Source organism: Panulirus ornatus, chromosome 4 (assembly GCF_036320965.1).
Source record: "Panulirus ornatus isolate Po-2019 chromosome 4, ASM3632096v1, whole genome shotgun sequence".
In the NCBI taxonomy this organism is placed as follows: domain Eukaryota; kingdom Metazoa; phylum Arthropoda; class Malacostraca; order Decapoda; family Palinuridae; genus Panulirus; species Panulirus ornatus.
In genome coordinates, this window is record NC_092227.1 from 49,418,216 (window position 1) to 49,434,282 (window position 16,067).

General features: G+C 42.1%; 1 protein-coding gene across 3 annotated transcripts in view; it reads left to right on the forward strand.

Annotated features, from left to right (window-relative positions):
- The first annotated feature begins 204 nt into the window (after window positions 1–204).
- Window positions 205–16,067, forward strand: part of LOC139766123 (uncharacterized) — a 309,760-nt gene continuing 293,897 nt past the window's right edge. For all 3 annotated transcript variants that reach the window (XM_071694350.1, XM_071694367.1, XM_071694359.1), the window contains exon 1: window positions 205–1,513. The gene's annotated coding sequence lies outside the window, so the exon portion shown is untranslated. The remainder of the gene's footprint in view (window positions 1,514–16,067) is intronic.

Below are 16,067 nucleotides of genomic sequence, written 5' to 3' on the forward strand. Positions count from 1 at the left end.
GGTTGAAAACAACTTGTTAGTGATTATATGAGCACGAATTCGAGGCTTCACTGTTTCATATTCACGATCAAGACCACTGGTTTTCAGCCGAGGGTCTATGGAACCCCAAGGGTCCACAGAAGGTTTTACTTGGGTCCACAGGTAGAGAGCAAACATGACAGTCGCACGCCAGCCTCGGCAGGAGTTTGGACGTCCTTACTGATGCACTAACATGGATGATTCGAACATGGAGCCTTGGTCGAGTCTGGTTCGACCTCCTGACGAGACGGAGCGTATGGAGTCTGGCGGTAAACAAGAGACAGACGTGCTCACGGAGGACACGCAGTTTAGTAAATTGTGATTCAAATTCTTCCCAGTTGTGGGAAACTCGTGCGATCAAGAGTAGGCGATCGAGGGAAAGTTCCCGGGAGAGACGGGAGGAGACAGTTGATGTGCAGGAGGAGGTGAACACTCGGAGCATGCGATTTCAAAATGGAAATTCATTGACACAGGCCCAGATGTGGGTGTGGGCTTCACAACTGGCAGTGAAGCACCGGGAGTTTCGACTGACTTTGAAGATGGGAGTGATTCGCCCTTCCTGGGCCGTGGAGGGTCAGAAAGCTGTGGCCCATGAAACAGTTGACTTTCAGGCTGTGGTATTAGCAGACATTGAAAAAAATAGAGAGATACACATAAATCTTTATGACACCGTATGTCAAGGCTTTGTTTCTGGTACATAGTGATGGTGTAGTGTGGGCAAGACTTCACGTAGTGGTACTTATGAAAGAGGTGATCCCAGACTGAATCAAGTACCTGCCCCTGGTAATGACTGGTGGAAGGCTGGGAAGTTTCTTGAGCTTCTGCTTCTCTGCTTCCCATGCTCTCGTTGTGGACCTAAGGCTTGGCGACGTCACTTATACTATGTGTAAATATTACTATATGAAGCATCACAGTAAGCAGCGTAGTGAGAAAACAAAGGAGGGAGGATATCCCCCACTAAATGTTGTAACTGTGATCACGTTCATTATGCAAGGTCATTCAAATGTGAGAAATGACCCAATATATTTTCTAAGGTAAAAGAAAAGATGATGAGAGAGACTCGTTGGTGAAAAACTCTTGGTTTCCTACGCTGGGAGTGGTCGTGGTGAACCACCTGTAGTAGCTGTTTCGAAACCTGTGTCGGAACTTGGAGTCCCCTAAGTTGCGCAGTGGTCGTGAGCCAACAACAACAGCTGTTTCGAAACCTGTGTCGGAACTTGGAGTCCCCCAAGTCGCGCAGTGGTCGTGAGCCAACAACAGCAGCTGTTTCGAAACCTGTGTCGGAACTTGGAGTCTCCTAAGCTGCGCAGTGGTCGTGAGCCAACAACAGCAGCAGCACCGGAACCAAACGCTTTGCCTCACACATCAAGAAGGCGAGGTAAGCCAGCGGCACTACCAGTACCGGAGCCTGGCTTGCGTCTAAGCATATCGTCAGACTATGAACGAACCACACCGGCCACACGACTTGTCTGAAGTTACTGTCGTCAGTCTTTTGGTAAGTCAAGTTGTTAAGGTTGAGGAGGTTGCAGATAACTTAGGGAGTGAATGAAAATGTTGGAAGTAAGAAAATGGGCACAGGGGAGGGGGATCCATTTGAAGAGGTTCCGGTGGGGAAGATGGTAAAGCCTATATAAAGTCACTACACTAACCGTTATGATAGACGAGATAAACGAATTCTTCAACAAAGAGTTTGTTGTTTTAGGAGATGAGGCAAGAAATATAGATCTTATGAAGGTGATTATGATCACACCAACGGTGAAGGATGTAGGAAACCTTAAGATGTATCCTGGAGCGTGAATGGTCTTCGTAGCAGGATGACTGATTTGCATTATTGTGTATTAGAAGATAATACTGACATAGTGGCAGTGTAGAAAACGTAGGATCTGGATGATAAACTATCGCCCTTTAAGAACCATCAGAACTTTAATTCAAAGGCAGAACTATATCCTCACTCATCTTATTCCATCCATCCACGATCCTTATACCATGAAAGTATTGCCTTAAATATTCTTTAACAAATTTCTTCCTTATTTTCTTGTTTATCTTTTGGTCAGTTTGTGTGTGTGTGTGTGTGTGTGTGTGTGTGTGTGTGTGAGTGTGTGTTCGAGTGTGGTGTGTGTTTGTGTGTGTAATAATTCATCTTCCATCTACCCTCCTATTGCCTTCACAATAAGTTAGTCTTATAGCAAATGAGGCTTACATTAAACTACCATTACAATGTAGTGCAGTAAACTTATTGATCAACAATTGATATGTAGAGAGAGAGGAACACCCCAACTGGGTTCCCACCACTGAAACCGCCCAGACCCCTCACACTATAATCATTATACATCATGTTAACACACAGTCAAGGGAATATTTCATTTTTAACGAGCTTATTGCTACATATAACGAGGTAGCGCCAGGAACAAACGAATAAAGGGTACATCCACTCATCCATTCTCTAGCTGTCATGTGTGATGTACCAAAACCACATCCAGGACCCACAGACCTTTCCATGGTTTACTCCAGACGCTTCATATGTTCTAGTTCAGTTCATTGACATGCACTCTATCCTGTGCGTGCCTTTCACGATTCTGCTTGTTCAAGCACCGATCGCTCACAATATTTTCCTCTCCATTCTTCTACCTCCAGTTTGGTCTCCCCGTTCTCCTTGCTCCCTCTGCTTCTGACACATATCCTTTTTGTCAACCTTTCCTCTCTCACTCTCCCCATATGTCCAAACCATTTCAATACTCCCTCTTCAACTCTCTCAACCACTTTATATTTTATTACCACACCATACACTGTCTTCAAGCATTTCAATTCCACCACATCCACCCTCCTCCGAACAGCCTTATTTATAGACAATGCCTCGCATGTATGTAATATTGTTGAAACTACTATATTTTCAAACATCCATTTTTTGCCTTTCAAGTTCACGTTCTCTCTTTCCACATATTCTTCAGTGCTCTCAGAACCTTCGCTCCTTCATCCACCTTATGACTCACTTCTTTCATAATTCCATTCGCTGCCAAGTCCACTCCCAGCCATCTGAAACACTCCACTTCTCCAAGTTTTCTCCATTCAAACTCATACCCCAGTTAACCTGTCCTTCATCCCTGCGAAACCTAATATCCTTGTTTTCATTCACATTCACTCTCAACTTATTCCTTCCACATACGCTTTCAAATCAGTCACCACTTTTTGCAGTTTTCACCCCTGTTGTAGATCACTCTTCACTTGAAACCACTCACTCTCCTCTCCCGTTCATCATACATATGCCTTACACCCTTGATAGAAACTTCTCTGCCTTAAGCAGCTTACCTCCCACACCGTATGCTCTCTGGGCCTTCCACAAGGTAACTATAAAACCTATCATTTGCTTTCTCCAGATCCATAAATGCCATATAAATATATATCTGTTTCTCTAAGTAATTATCACACATATTCTTTAAAACAAACACCTGATTCACACATCCTCTATCACTTCTGAAACGACGCTCTTCCTCCTCAATTTGATGCTCTGTACTTGTCAGTACCCTCCCATACAACTTACCAAGTACACTCAGCAAACTTGTTCCTCTGTAGACTGGGTACTCACCTTTATCTCCTCTGCCTTTATGTAATGGCACTATACACGCATTCCATCAGTCCTCAGGCACCTCACTATGATTCATACATACAATGAAAATCCTTACCAACCAGTCAACTGCAATTACCATCACTGGCATCTTTACTTCTTACCACCATTCGCTACCCTTCCTAATCTTCCCACCTCCCACCTTTCGCATGCCACATGCATCTCTAGCACATGACATCGCTGCTTCTTAAATATGTTTAATGACAGAGTGGCAGATGTAGGGTGTTTCGGTCGGTGTGGTATCCAAAGTGAAAGAGTCTTGGAGAGTGGTTTGGTGACGAGAGAAGTGATGAGAGCCTTGTGTAAGAAGAAATGCAGCAAGGAGGTTGGAGTGAACGGTATTGGAGTTAAATTTATTAAGAAAGGTGGTGACTGTGTTGTCGATTGTTTGATATGGATTTTCAGTGTATGGATCATAGTGAGGTGCCTGAAGACTGGAGGAATGCATGTATAGTACCATTGTATAAAGGCAAAGGGATAAACGTGAGTGTTCAAACTACAGAGGTATAAGTTTGATGAGTATACTTGGTAAGTTGTATGGGAGGGTAATGATTGAGAGGGTGAGGGCATGTACAGAGCATCAAATTGGGGAGGAACAACGTGGTTTCAGTGGTGATAGAAGATGTATGGATAAGGTGCTTGCTTTAAAGAATGTGAGTGAAAATACATAGAAAAACAGATGGATTTGAATGTGGTAGTTATGGATCTGGAGAAGGCATATGACAGGGTTAATAGAGATGCTTTGTGGAAGGTTTAAAGAATAGGATGCGGAAAGTAAGCTGATAGAAGTAGTGAGAAGCTTTTATCAAGGGAGTAAGGTGTGCGAGTAGGGAGAGAGGAATTTGAGTGTTTCCAGGCGATTATTGATCTGCAGTAGGAATGTGTGATGTCACCATGGTTGTATATTCTGTTTATGGATGGGATAATGAGGGAGGTAAATGAGAGACTCTTGGAGAGAGGGGCGAATATGTAGTTTGGAAGGATGTGAGGGTCTGAGAAATGAGTCATTTGTTGTTTGCTGACGATACAGCACTGGTAGCACATTCGAATGAGAAACTGCAACAGCTGGTGACTGAGTCTGGGAGAGAGTATGAAAGGAGAAAGTTGAGTGAATATGAATAAAAGCAAGGTTATTAGGTTTAGCAGAGTTGAGGGACAAGTTAACAACGGCATGTAAGTTTGAATGGAGAAAAATTGGAGGAAGTGGTCTTTTATATATCTGGAAGTGGACATGGCAGCGACTGGAACCATGGAACGGAAGTGAGTCATAGGATGGGGGAGGGGGAGCGAAGGTTCTGGGAACGCTAAGGAAGAATATGTGTAAAGAGAGAACGTTATCTGGGAGGGCAAAAATAGGTATGCTCGAAGGAGCAGTAGTTCCAACAATATCATATGGTTGTGAGGCATGGGCTATGCAGAGGAGGGTGGATGTGCTGGAAATGAAATGTCTGAGGACAATATGTGGTGTGAGGTGGTTTGATCGAACAAGTAATGAAAGGGTATTAGAGATGTGTGGAATTAAAAAGATTGGGGTTTACATGTTTACATGAGTTTACATGAAAAGAACAGACAGCAGGAAGCTTGACTGGCCCACGACTGGGTTGTCTGAAAAAAAAGAAAAAAGATAAGATATAACTTCACAAAAAATGAAAAAAGAGAAATATAATTTCCCTCAGTAGCTTTTTAAGCTATCACCGACTCCAAGCTGCAGCACACTAGCTCTCTAGTGTCCCCGTTATTGCTGCCGTTTATACGTTTATTTCTGGCATTTTTCTCAAAGTATACCTGAATTTATGAAAAATTTGTCTAAACGACTTTTGAAGGTTATTGTAGTTTCAGCATTCACTACGTCTGACGGTAGCTTATTCCAGTGCTCAACACACCTATAGGAGAAGAAGCTTTTTCCCACGTCCGTACTACATCTTTTAGCTTTGAGTTTTATTCCATTTGTCCTGGTGACCGCATTTTCCTGCATCTCGAAAAGATGCTCGAGGTCTACTTTGTCGAACTTGTTCGAAATTTTGAATACTTGGATTAAGTCGCCGCGAAGTCCACGTTTTTTGAGGGAGAAGAGATCCATTCGTTCTAGCCTCTCTTCGTATGAATGATTTCTAAGGGATGAGATCAATTTTGTCGCTCGTCTTACTAGGGAATTATAAAGTGTGAGAATTGTGTCTGGTATCTTGTAATCTATGTTCTTGGCTCTGAAACCTAACATTCGGTTGCTTTTTTTAACTTGCTGCTTGACACTTTACCGTATTTCAAATTGTTGTTAATGACAACTCCATTTGCTTTAGTTAGAGAGTTTCTGGATAGTGTGTTGTCGTAACGTATATTCTAGTCTCCAAAGTGTGAAACTTTACACTTGTCTACATTAAACTTCACTCGCCATCTGTCTGACCACTCTGCTAGTAACTTAAGATCTCTTTGAATCACTTCGCAGTCTCGCCTGTTTACAGCTCTACCTCCTAGTTTACTATCGTCATCAAATTTGGAGATCTTAGATATGAGACTGAGTTCTACGTCATTAGTATTTATCATGAAAAGAATTGGGCCCAGGACCGACCTCTGTGGTCACACACTCGTTACGTCTAGCCATTTGAGGTCAGCCAGTCTCTGGTCCATGTTGAGTTCTTCACCGATCCCGTGTGATTTGAGTTAATCTAAAAGTCTCTTGTGAAGTATTTTATCGAAAACCTCCCCTCCTTGTATTTTAACTTTCTAAAAGGGGAAACAGAAGGAGTCAAGCGGGGAGTGCTCATCCTCCTCGAAGACTCAGACTGGGGTATCTAAATGTATGTGGATGTAACCAAGATGAGAAAAAGGAGAGATAGGTAGTATGTTTGAGGATAGGAACCTGGGTGTTTTGGCTCTGAGTGAAACGAAGCTCAAGGGTAAAGGGGAAGAATGGTTTGGGAAGGTTTTGGGAGTAAAGTCAGGGGTTGGTGAGAGGACAAGAGCAAAGGAAGGAGTAGCCATACTCCTAAAACAGGAGGTGTGGGAGTATGTGATAGAGTGTAAGAAAGTAAACTCTAGATTGATATTGGTAAAACTGAAAGTGGATAGAGAGAGATGGATGATTATTGTTGCATATGCACCTGGGCATGAGAAGAAAGATCATGAGAGGCAAGTGTTTGGAAGCAGCTGAGTGAGTGTGCTAGCAGTTTTGATGCACGAGACCAGGTTATAGTGATGGGTGATATGAATGCAAAGATGAGTAATGAGGCAGTTGAGGAAATGATTGGTGTACGTAGGGTGTTCAGTGTTGTAAATGGAAATGGTGAAGAGCTTGTAGATTTGCATGCTGAAAAAGGTCTGGTGATTGGGAATACCTGGTTTAAAAAGAGAGATATACATAAGTATACGTATGTAAGTAGGAGAGATGGCCAGAGAGCGTTATTGGATTACGTGTTAATTGATAGGCGCGTGAAAGAGAGTCTTTTGGATGTTAAAGTGCTGAGAGGTGCAAATGGAGGGATGTCTGATCATTATCTTATGCAGCTGAAGGTGAAGATTTGTAGAGGTTTTCAGAAGGAGAGAGAATGTTGGGGTGAAGAGAGTGGTGAGAGTAAGTGAGCTTGGGAAGGAGACTTGTGTGAGGAAGTGTCTGGAGAGATTGAGTGCAAAATGGAAAAAGGTGAGAGCAATCGACGTAAGGGGAGTGGGGAAGGATTGGGATGTATTTAGGGAAGCAGTGATTGCTTGCGCCAAAGATGCTTGTGGCATGAGAAGAATTGGAGGTGGGCAGATTAGAAAGGATAGTGAGTGGTGGGATGAAGTAAGATTATTAGTGAAAGAGGAGAGTGAGGCATTTGGACGATTTTTGCAGGGAATTAGCGCAAATGACTGGGAGATGTATAAAGAAAAAAGAGGGAGGAGGTCAAGAGAATGGTAAAAGAGGTGGAAAGAGGGCAAATGAGAATTGGGATGAGAGAGTATCATTAAATTTTAGGGAAAATAAAAAGATGTTTTGGAAGGTGGTAAATTAAGTGCGTAAGACAAGACAACAAATGGGAACATCGGTGAAGGGGGCTTATGGGGAGGTAATAACAAGTAGTGGTGATGTGAGAAGGAGATGAAGTGGATATTTTGAAGATTTGTTGAATGTGTTAGATGATAGAGTGGCAGATATAGGGTGTTTTGGTCGAGGTGGTGTGCGAAGTGAGAGGGTCAGGGAGAATGGTTTGGTATACAGAGAAGAGGTAGTAAAAGCTTTGCAGACGATGAAAGGCGGCAAGGCGGCGGGTTTGGATGATATTACAGTGGAATTTATTAAAAAAGGGGGTGATTGTGTCGTTGATTGGTTGGTGAGGATATTCAATGTATGTATGGCTCATGGTGAAGTGCCTGAGGATTGGCGGAATGCATGCATAGTGCCATTGTACAAAGGCAAAGGGGATAAAGGTGAGTGTTCAAATTACAGAGGTATAAGTCTGTTGAATATTCCTGGGAAATTATATTGGAGTGTTTTGACTGAGATGGTGAACGCATGTACAGAGCATTAGATTGGGGAAGAGCAGTGTGGTTTCAGAAGTGATAGAGGATGTGTAGATCAGGTGTTTGCTCTGAAGAATTCATGTGAGAAATACTTAGAAAAACAAATGGATTTGCATGTAACATTTATGGATCTGGAGAAGGCATATGATAGAGTTGATAGAGATGCTCTGTGGAAGGTATTAAAAGCATATGGTGCGGCAGGCAAGTTGTTAGAAGCAGTGACAAGTTTTTATCGAGGATTTAAGACATGTGCACGAGTAGGAAGAGAGGAAAGTGATTTGCGGTAGGGGTGCGTGATGTCTCCATGGATGGGGTTGTTAGAGAGGTGAATGCAAGAATTTTGGAGAGAGGGGCAAGTATGCAGTCTGTTGTGGATGGGAGGGCTTTGGAAGTGAGTCAGTTGTTGTTCGCTGATAATACAGGCGCTGGTGGCTAATTTGGGTGAGAAACTGCAGAAGCTGGTGACCGAGTTTGGTAGTGTGTGAAAGAAGAAAGCTGAGAGTAAATGTGAATAAGAGCAAAGTTATTAGGTACAGTAGGGTTCAGGGACAAGTCAACTGCTAGGTAAGTTTGAATGGAGAAAAACTGGTGGAAGTGAAGTGTTTGAGATATCTGGGAGTGGATTTGGCAGCGGATGGAACCATGGAAGCGGAAGTGAGTCACAGGGTCGGGGAGGGGGCGAAGGTTCTGAGAGCGTTGAAGAATGTATGGAAGGCGAGAACATTATCACGGAAAGCAAAAATGGGTATGTTTGAAGGAATAGTGGTTCCAACAATGATATATGTTTGCGAGGCGTGGGCTATAGATAGGGTTGTGCAGAGGAGGGTGAATGTGTTGGAAATGAGATGTTTGAGGACAATATGCGGGTGAGGTGTTTTGATCGAGTAAGTTATGAAAGGGTAAGAGAAATATGTGGTAATAAAAAGAGTGTGGTTGAGAAAGCAGAAGAGGGTGTATTGAAATGGTTTGGTCACATGGAGAGATAAGTGAGGAAAGATTGACAAAGAGGATATATGTGTCAGAGGTAGAGGAAGCGAGGAGAAATTGGAGACCAAATTGGAGATGAAGGGATGGAGTGAAAAACATTTTGAATGATCAGGGCCTGAACATGCAGGAGGGTGAAAGGCGTGCAAGGAATAGAGTGAATTGGAACGATGTGGTATATCGGGGTCGACGTGCTGTCAATGGATTGAACCAGGGCATGTGAAGCGTCTGGGGTAAACCATGGAAGGTTTTGTGGGGCCTGGATGTGGAAAGGGAGCTGTGGTTTCGGTGCATTATACATGACAGCTAGAGACTGTGAACGAATATAGCCTTTGTTGTCTTTTCCTAGCGCTATCTCGCGCGCGTGCGGGGGGAGGGGGTAAGGTAAGTTTGAATGGAGAAAAACTGGTGGAAGTGAAGTGTTTGAGATATCTGGGAGTGGATTTGGCAGCGGATGGAACCATGGAAGCGGAATTGAGTCACAGGGTCGGGGAGGGGGCGAAGGTTCTGAGAGCGTTGAAGAATGTATGGAAGGCGAGAACATTATCACGGAAAGCAAAAATGGGTATGTTGCGGGGTGGTGATGGGAATGAATAAAGGCAGCATGTATGAATTATGTACATGTGTATATATGTATATGTCTGTGCATGTGTATATATATATATATATATATATATATATATATATATATATATATATATATATGTATATGTTGAAATGCATAGGTGAGTATGTGTGCGTGTGTGGACGTGAAAGTATATACATGTGTATGTGGGTGGATTAGGCCATTCTTTCGTCCGTTTCCTTGCGCTAACTCGCTAACGCGGGAGACAGCGACAAAGTATAATAAATATACAAATAAAACATATATATATATATATATATATATATATATATATATATATATATATATATATATATTTTGGGAGCCTTGAAAAATGTGTGGAAGTCGAGAACATTATCCCGGAAAGCAAAAATGGGTATGTTTGAAGGAATAGTAGTTCCAACAATGTTGTATGGTTGCGAGGCGTGGGCTATGGATAGAGTTGTGCGCAGGAGGATGGATGTGCTGGAAATGAGATGTTTGAGGACAATGTGTGGTGTGAGGTGGTTTGATCGAGTAAGTAACGTAAGGGTAAGAGAGATGTGTGGAAATAAAAAGAGCGTGGTTGAGAGAGCAGAAGAGGGTGTTTTGAAATGGTTTGGGCACATGGAGAGAATGAGTGAGGAAAGATTGACCAAGAGGATATATGTGTCGGAGGTGGAGGGAACGAGGAGAAGAGGGAGACCAAATTGGAGGTGGAAAGATGGAGTGAAAAGGATTTTGTGTGATCGGGGCCTGAACATGCAGGAGGGTGAAAGGAGGGCAAGGAATAGAGTGAATTGGAGCGATGTGGTATACAGGGGTTGACGTGCTGTCAGTGGATTGAATCAAGGCATGTGAAGCGTCCGGGGTAAACCAAGGAAAGCTGTGTAGGTATGTATATTTGCGTGTGTGGACGTGTGTATGTACATGTGTATGGGGGGGGTTGGGCCATTTCTTTCGTCTGTTTCCTTGCGCTACCTCGCAAACGCGGGAGACAGCGACAAAGTATAAAAAAAAAAAAAAAAAAAAAATATATATATATATATATATATATATATATATATATATATATATATATATATATATATATATATATATATGGTGGGGTGAAGAGGGTGGTGAGAATAAGTGAGCTTGAGAAGGAGACCTGTGTGAGGAAGTACCAGGAGAGACTGAGTACAGAATGGAAAAAGGTGAGAACAATGGAAGCAAGGGGAGTGGGGGAGGAATGGGATGTATTTAGGGAATCAGTGATGGATTGCGCAAAAGATGCTTGTGGCATGAGAAGAGTGGGAGGTGGGTTGATTAGAAAGGGTAGTGAGTGGTGGGATGAAGAAGTAAGAGTATTAGTGAAAGAGAAGAGAGAGGCATTTGGACGATTTTTGCAGGGAAAAAATGCAATTGAGTGGGAGATGTATAAAAGAAAGAGACAGGAGGTCAAGAGAAAGGTGCAAGAGGTGAAAAAAAGGGCAAATGAGAGTTGGGGTGAGAGAGTATCATTAAATTTTAGGGAGAATAAAAAGATGTTCTGGAAGGAGGTAAATAAAGTGCGTAAGACAAGGGAGCAAATGGGAACTTCAGTGAAGGGCGCAAATGGGGAGGTGATAACAAGTAGTGGTGGTGTGAGAAGGAGATGGAGTGAGTATTTTGAAGGTTTGTTGAATGTGTTTGATGATAGAGTGGCAGATATAGGGTGTTTTGGTCGAGGTGGTGTGCAAAGTGAGAGGGTTAGGGAAAATGATTTGGTAAACAGAGAAGAGGTAGTGAAAGCTTTGCGGAAGATGAAAGCCGGCAAGGCAGCAGGTTTGGATGGTATTGCAGTGGAATTTATTAAAAAAGGGGGTGACTGTATTGTTGACTGGTTGGTAAGGTTATTTAATGTATGTATGACTCATGGTGAGGTGCCTGAGGATTGGCGGAATGCGTGCATAGTGCCATTGTACAAAGGCAAAGGGGATAAGAGTGAGTGCTCAAATTACAGAGGTATAAGTTTGTTGAGTATTCCTGGGAAATTATATGGGAGGGTATTGATTGAGAGGGTGAAGGCATGTACAGAGCATCAGATTGGGGAAGAGCAGTGTGGTTTCAGAAGTGGTAGAGGATGTGTGGATCAGGTGTTTGCTTTGAAGAATGTATGTGAGAAATACTTAGAAAAGCAAATGGATTTGTATGTAGCATTTATGGATCTGGAGAAGGCATATGATAGAGTTGATAGAGATGCTCTGTGGAAGGTATTAAGAATATATGGTGTGGGAGGAAAGTTGTTAGAAGCAGTGAAAAGTTTTTATCGAGGATGTAAGGCATGTGTACGCGTAGGAAGAGAGGAAAGTGATTGGTTCTCAGTGAATGTAGGTTTGCGGCAGGGGTGTGTGATGTCTCCATGGTTGTTTAATTTGTTTATGGATGGGGTTGTTAGGGAGGTAAATGCAAGAGTTTTGGAAAGAGGGGCAAGTATGAAGTCTGTTGTGGATGAGAGAGCTTGGGAAGTGAGTCAGTTGTTGTTCGCTGATGATACAGCGCTGGTGGCTGATTCATGTGAGAAACTGCAGAAGCTGGTGACTGAGTTTGGTAAAGTGTGTGGAAGAAGAAAGTTAAGAGTAAATGTGAATAAGAGCAAGGTTATTAGGTACAGTAGGGTTGAGGGTCAAGTCAATTGGGAGGTGAGTTTGAATGGAGAAAAACTGGAGGAAGTGAAGTATTTTAGATATCTGGGAGTGGATCTGGCAGCGGATGGAACCATGGAAGCGGAAGTGGATCATAGGGTGGGGGAGGGGGCGAAAATTCTGGGGGCCTTGAAGAATGTGTGGAAGTCGAGAACATTATCTCGGAAAGCAAAAATGGGTATGTTTGAAGGAATAGTGGTTCCAACAATGTTGTATGGTTGCGAGGCGTGGGCTATGGATAGAGTTGTGCGCAGGAGGATGGATGTGCTGGAAATGAGATGTTTGAGGACAATGTGTGGTGTGAGGTGGTTTGATCGAGTGAGTAACGTAAGGGTAAGAGAGATGTGTGGAAATAAAAAGAGCGTGGTTGAGAGAGCAGAAGAGGGTGTTTTGAAGTGGTTTGGGCACATGGAGAGGATGAGTGAGGAAAGATTGACCAAGAGGATATATGTGTCGGAGGTGGAGGGAGCAAGGAGAAGAGGGAGACCAAATTGGAGGTGGAAAGATGGAGTGAAAAAGATTTTGTGTGATCGGGGCCTGAACATGCAGGAGGGTGAAAGGAGGGCAAGGAATAGAGTGAATTGGAGCGATGTGGTATACCGGGGTTGACGTGCTGTCAGTGGATTGAATCAAGGCATGTGAAGCGTCTGGGGTAAACCATGGAAAGCTGTGTAGGTATGTATATTTGCGTGTGTGGACGTGTGTATGTGCATGTGTGTGGGGGTGGGTTGGGCCATTTCTTTCGTCTGTTTCCTTGCGCTACCTCGCAAACGCGGGAGACAGCGACAAAGTATAAAAAAAGAAAAAAAAAAAAAAAATATATATATATATATATATATATATATATATATATATATATATATATATATATATATATATATATATATATATGTGTGTGTGTGTGTGTGTGTGTGGGTGTGTGTGTGAGTGTGTGTGCTCACCAATTTACTTTTTCTAATTGCCACTTGAATCATTATAATGTTTCAAATTAAAACCAGTTGAAGTAAAGGGAACGCCGGATCCTCCGCCTACAGGTGGCATCACATGGTGATTAGTGAGGGTTTGCCTGCCTCCCCGTAGTCCAGCACAGGACAGTTGATTAACGTCCTTGTACACTGATGCCAATGAATATAGCTTCTAAGGCTAATTAATACATCAAAAGATCTTTGCTGGTATATATATATATATATATATATATATATATATATATATATATATATATATATATATATATATATATATATATATATATATATTACCGTTCTTCGGCTGCACAAGGTTACACTGCGGATGAGTATTTAGCGAGGCTATATTAATGAGAGTACAGTTCGCAAAAGAACCTTTCACTACAGTGGAATCTACATTTTCCTGCTACTTGAAGTAGGTGCGCAGTTTTGTGTTGCAAACAGCTTTATAAGGGTCCCTGGCCTCTTTTCTTTTTTTCTTTCTTTTTTAGAAACTGTTTCTGGAGTAGTGATAAATAAGCCAGCTAGATTACTGCTGTTATCATTACACTGTCAAGCTTGTATATTTCTAGAACTGTTATTTCTGAGTTTGTTTAATTGACATAATTTTTGTGGTTCGACCTTTACTGCTGTCTTGTTGTTCGTCATTTTGGGGCGTTTATGTGTCCGTTTCATCATCCTCTTTTACTTTTGGTAATGCTCTTCATTTTTTTGTATGTGCTTATCTTCAAAATAGATCTCTATTCTGAACTATCATGCATATATTTTCCTCAGCTAATAAGATCCTTGAACACTATTCTACTCGGTGACAGGGACGCTGATCATCTATATTTTTCAGGTACTTAAGGCAATACTAATGACCTTATCAAGTAATATAGTTTAAAACAGATTTTTTGGTCAGGGTACGTATCTTCCCTCACTTTCTCTGACACTACAAATGGGCTAGGCTATGACTCGGGTATCTGACGGTAATGGGAGAGCGCTTAACGCTATCACATATGATACCTAGTTACCTCGGTGATTTGTGTCATGTAAGTTCTATGATAATCTATTATCAATACATAATCAAGGTGATTTACTTTCCCAGCAACTTCCAGAAGTTTAGATCAACACCCAAGAAAAGTTTTGACAATTACAGATTTTCATTCCTTCGCTGAAGATCTTATGAAACTTGATGGTGTTTCTGCAGTAAATGTCGCTCTCAATATAGTAACTATAATGGTGTGTCATGAGAGAAAACTGGGGAATAATATGACTCCATGAGACACTTATCTATGGACTGTTTTCAGACTCGATTTGTAGAACTGGTATCAAGAGGCATATCTCACTTGCTATTTGCTTCACGGGTAAGGGATTTAAGCACTTAAATGTGACAAGAATGAGTTAGACGTCAGAATAGATCATACATATAGTTGAGAATATCACTCGACATTGTCAATACCACCAACATGGATTCTACTATTGGCGCAGAAATTTTTGAGGAGTCAACAGAAATCATCTTGTTGCCTTTAGAGATCCTAGCTCATGAGATAAAGCACGTAGGATTACAGGTCTGGAGACGTTCGTTGGTTCTGCCCAATTTGTTTGTTCGTACAAGGTTGTATATCAGGAGTGATGCTGTGGTTCATAGCATCATTGGGTCACATACAAAGCTCTGTCGGTGTCTGGGTTCGGTACACAAAGCAACGGACCCTCTCAGTCGGTAAAGCAACTGGTGTTACCGTTCCTCCCACATCTTTAAAGCCGACCTTCTCCCAATCCTCAAATTCACTCAGTCTCCCCGCTCTTTATGTGCGTTATATCCTGAGCTCTTTCGCAACAGACTTCGACAGCAAATATGTAAAGAAAAGACTAAGATCTAATAGGCCCAGAGTACCGGTGGCTATGACGCTCTCGCAGATGAAGCCTGAGTACATGAAAACTGGTCAGCACTCATATTATCCCGCTTTATCTACGAGAATCAACCTGATATTTTATGTCATAAATGTAGTTGAAGAAATGATAATTAAAAACCAAGAACCAAAGACATGTAAGTCTTTTGCAGGACTGAAGAACATATTAGCTGCGAGGTGGACTTTTAATGACTTCAATTACCGCTAACTATATATATATATATATGTATATATATATATATATATATGTGTGTGTGGGTGTGTATATGTGCGTATGTATGTGTATGTGTGTGTATGTGTATATGTATATATATATGTATATTATCCCTGGGGATAGGGGTGAAAGAATACTTCCCACGTATTCCTCGCGTGTCGTAGAAAGCGACTAGAGGGGATGGGAGCGGGGGTCCAGAAATCCTCCCCTCCTTGTATTAACTTTCTAAAATGGGAAACAGAAGAAGGAGTTACGCGGGGAGTGCTCATCCTCCTCGAAGGCTCAGAGTGGGGTGCCTAAATGTGTGTGGATGTAACCAATATATGAAAAAAGGAGAGATAGGTAGTATGTTTGAGGAAAGGAACCTGGATGTTTTGGCTCTGAGTGAAACGAAGCTCAAGGGTAAAGGGGAAGAGTGGTTTGGGAATGTCTGGGGAGTAAAGTCAGGGGTTAGTGAGAGGACAAGAGCAAGGGAAGGAGTAGCAATACTCCTGAAACAGGAGTTGTGGGAGTATGTGATAGAGTGTAAGAAAGTAAATTCTCGATTAATATGGGTAAAACTGAAAGTTGATGGAGAGAGGTGGGTGATTATTGGTGCATATGCACCTGGGCATGAGAAGAAAGAT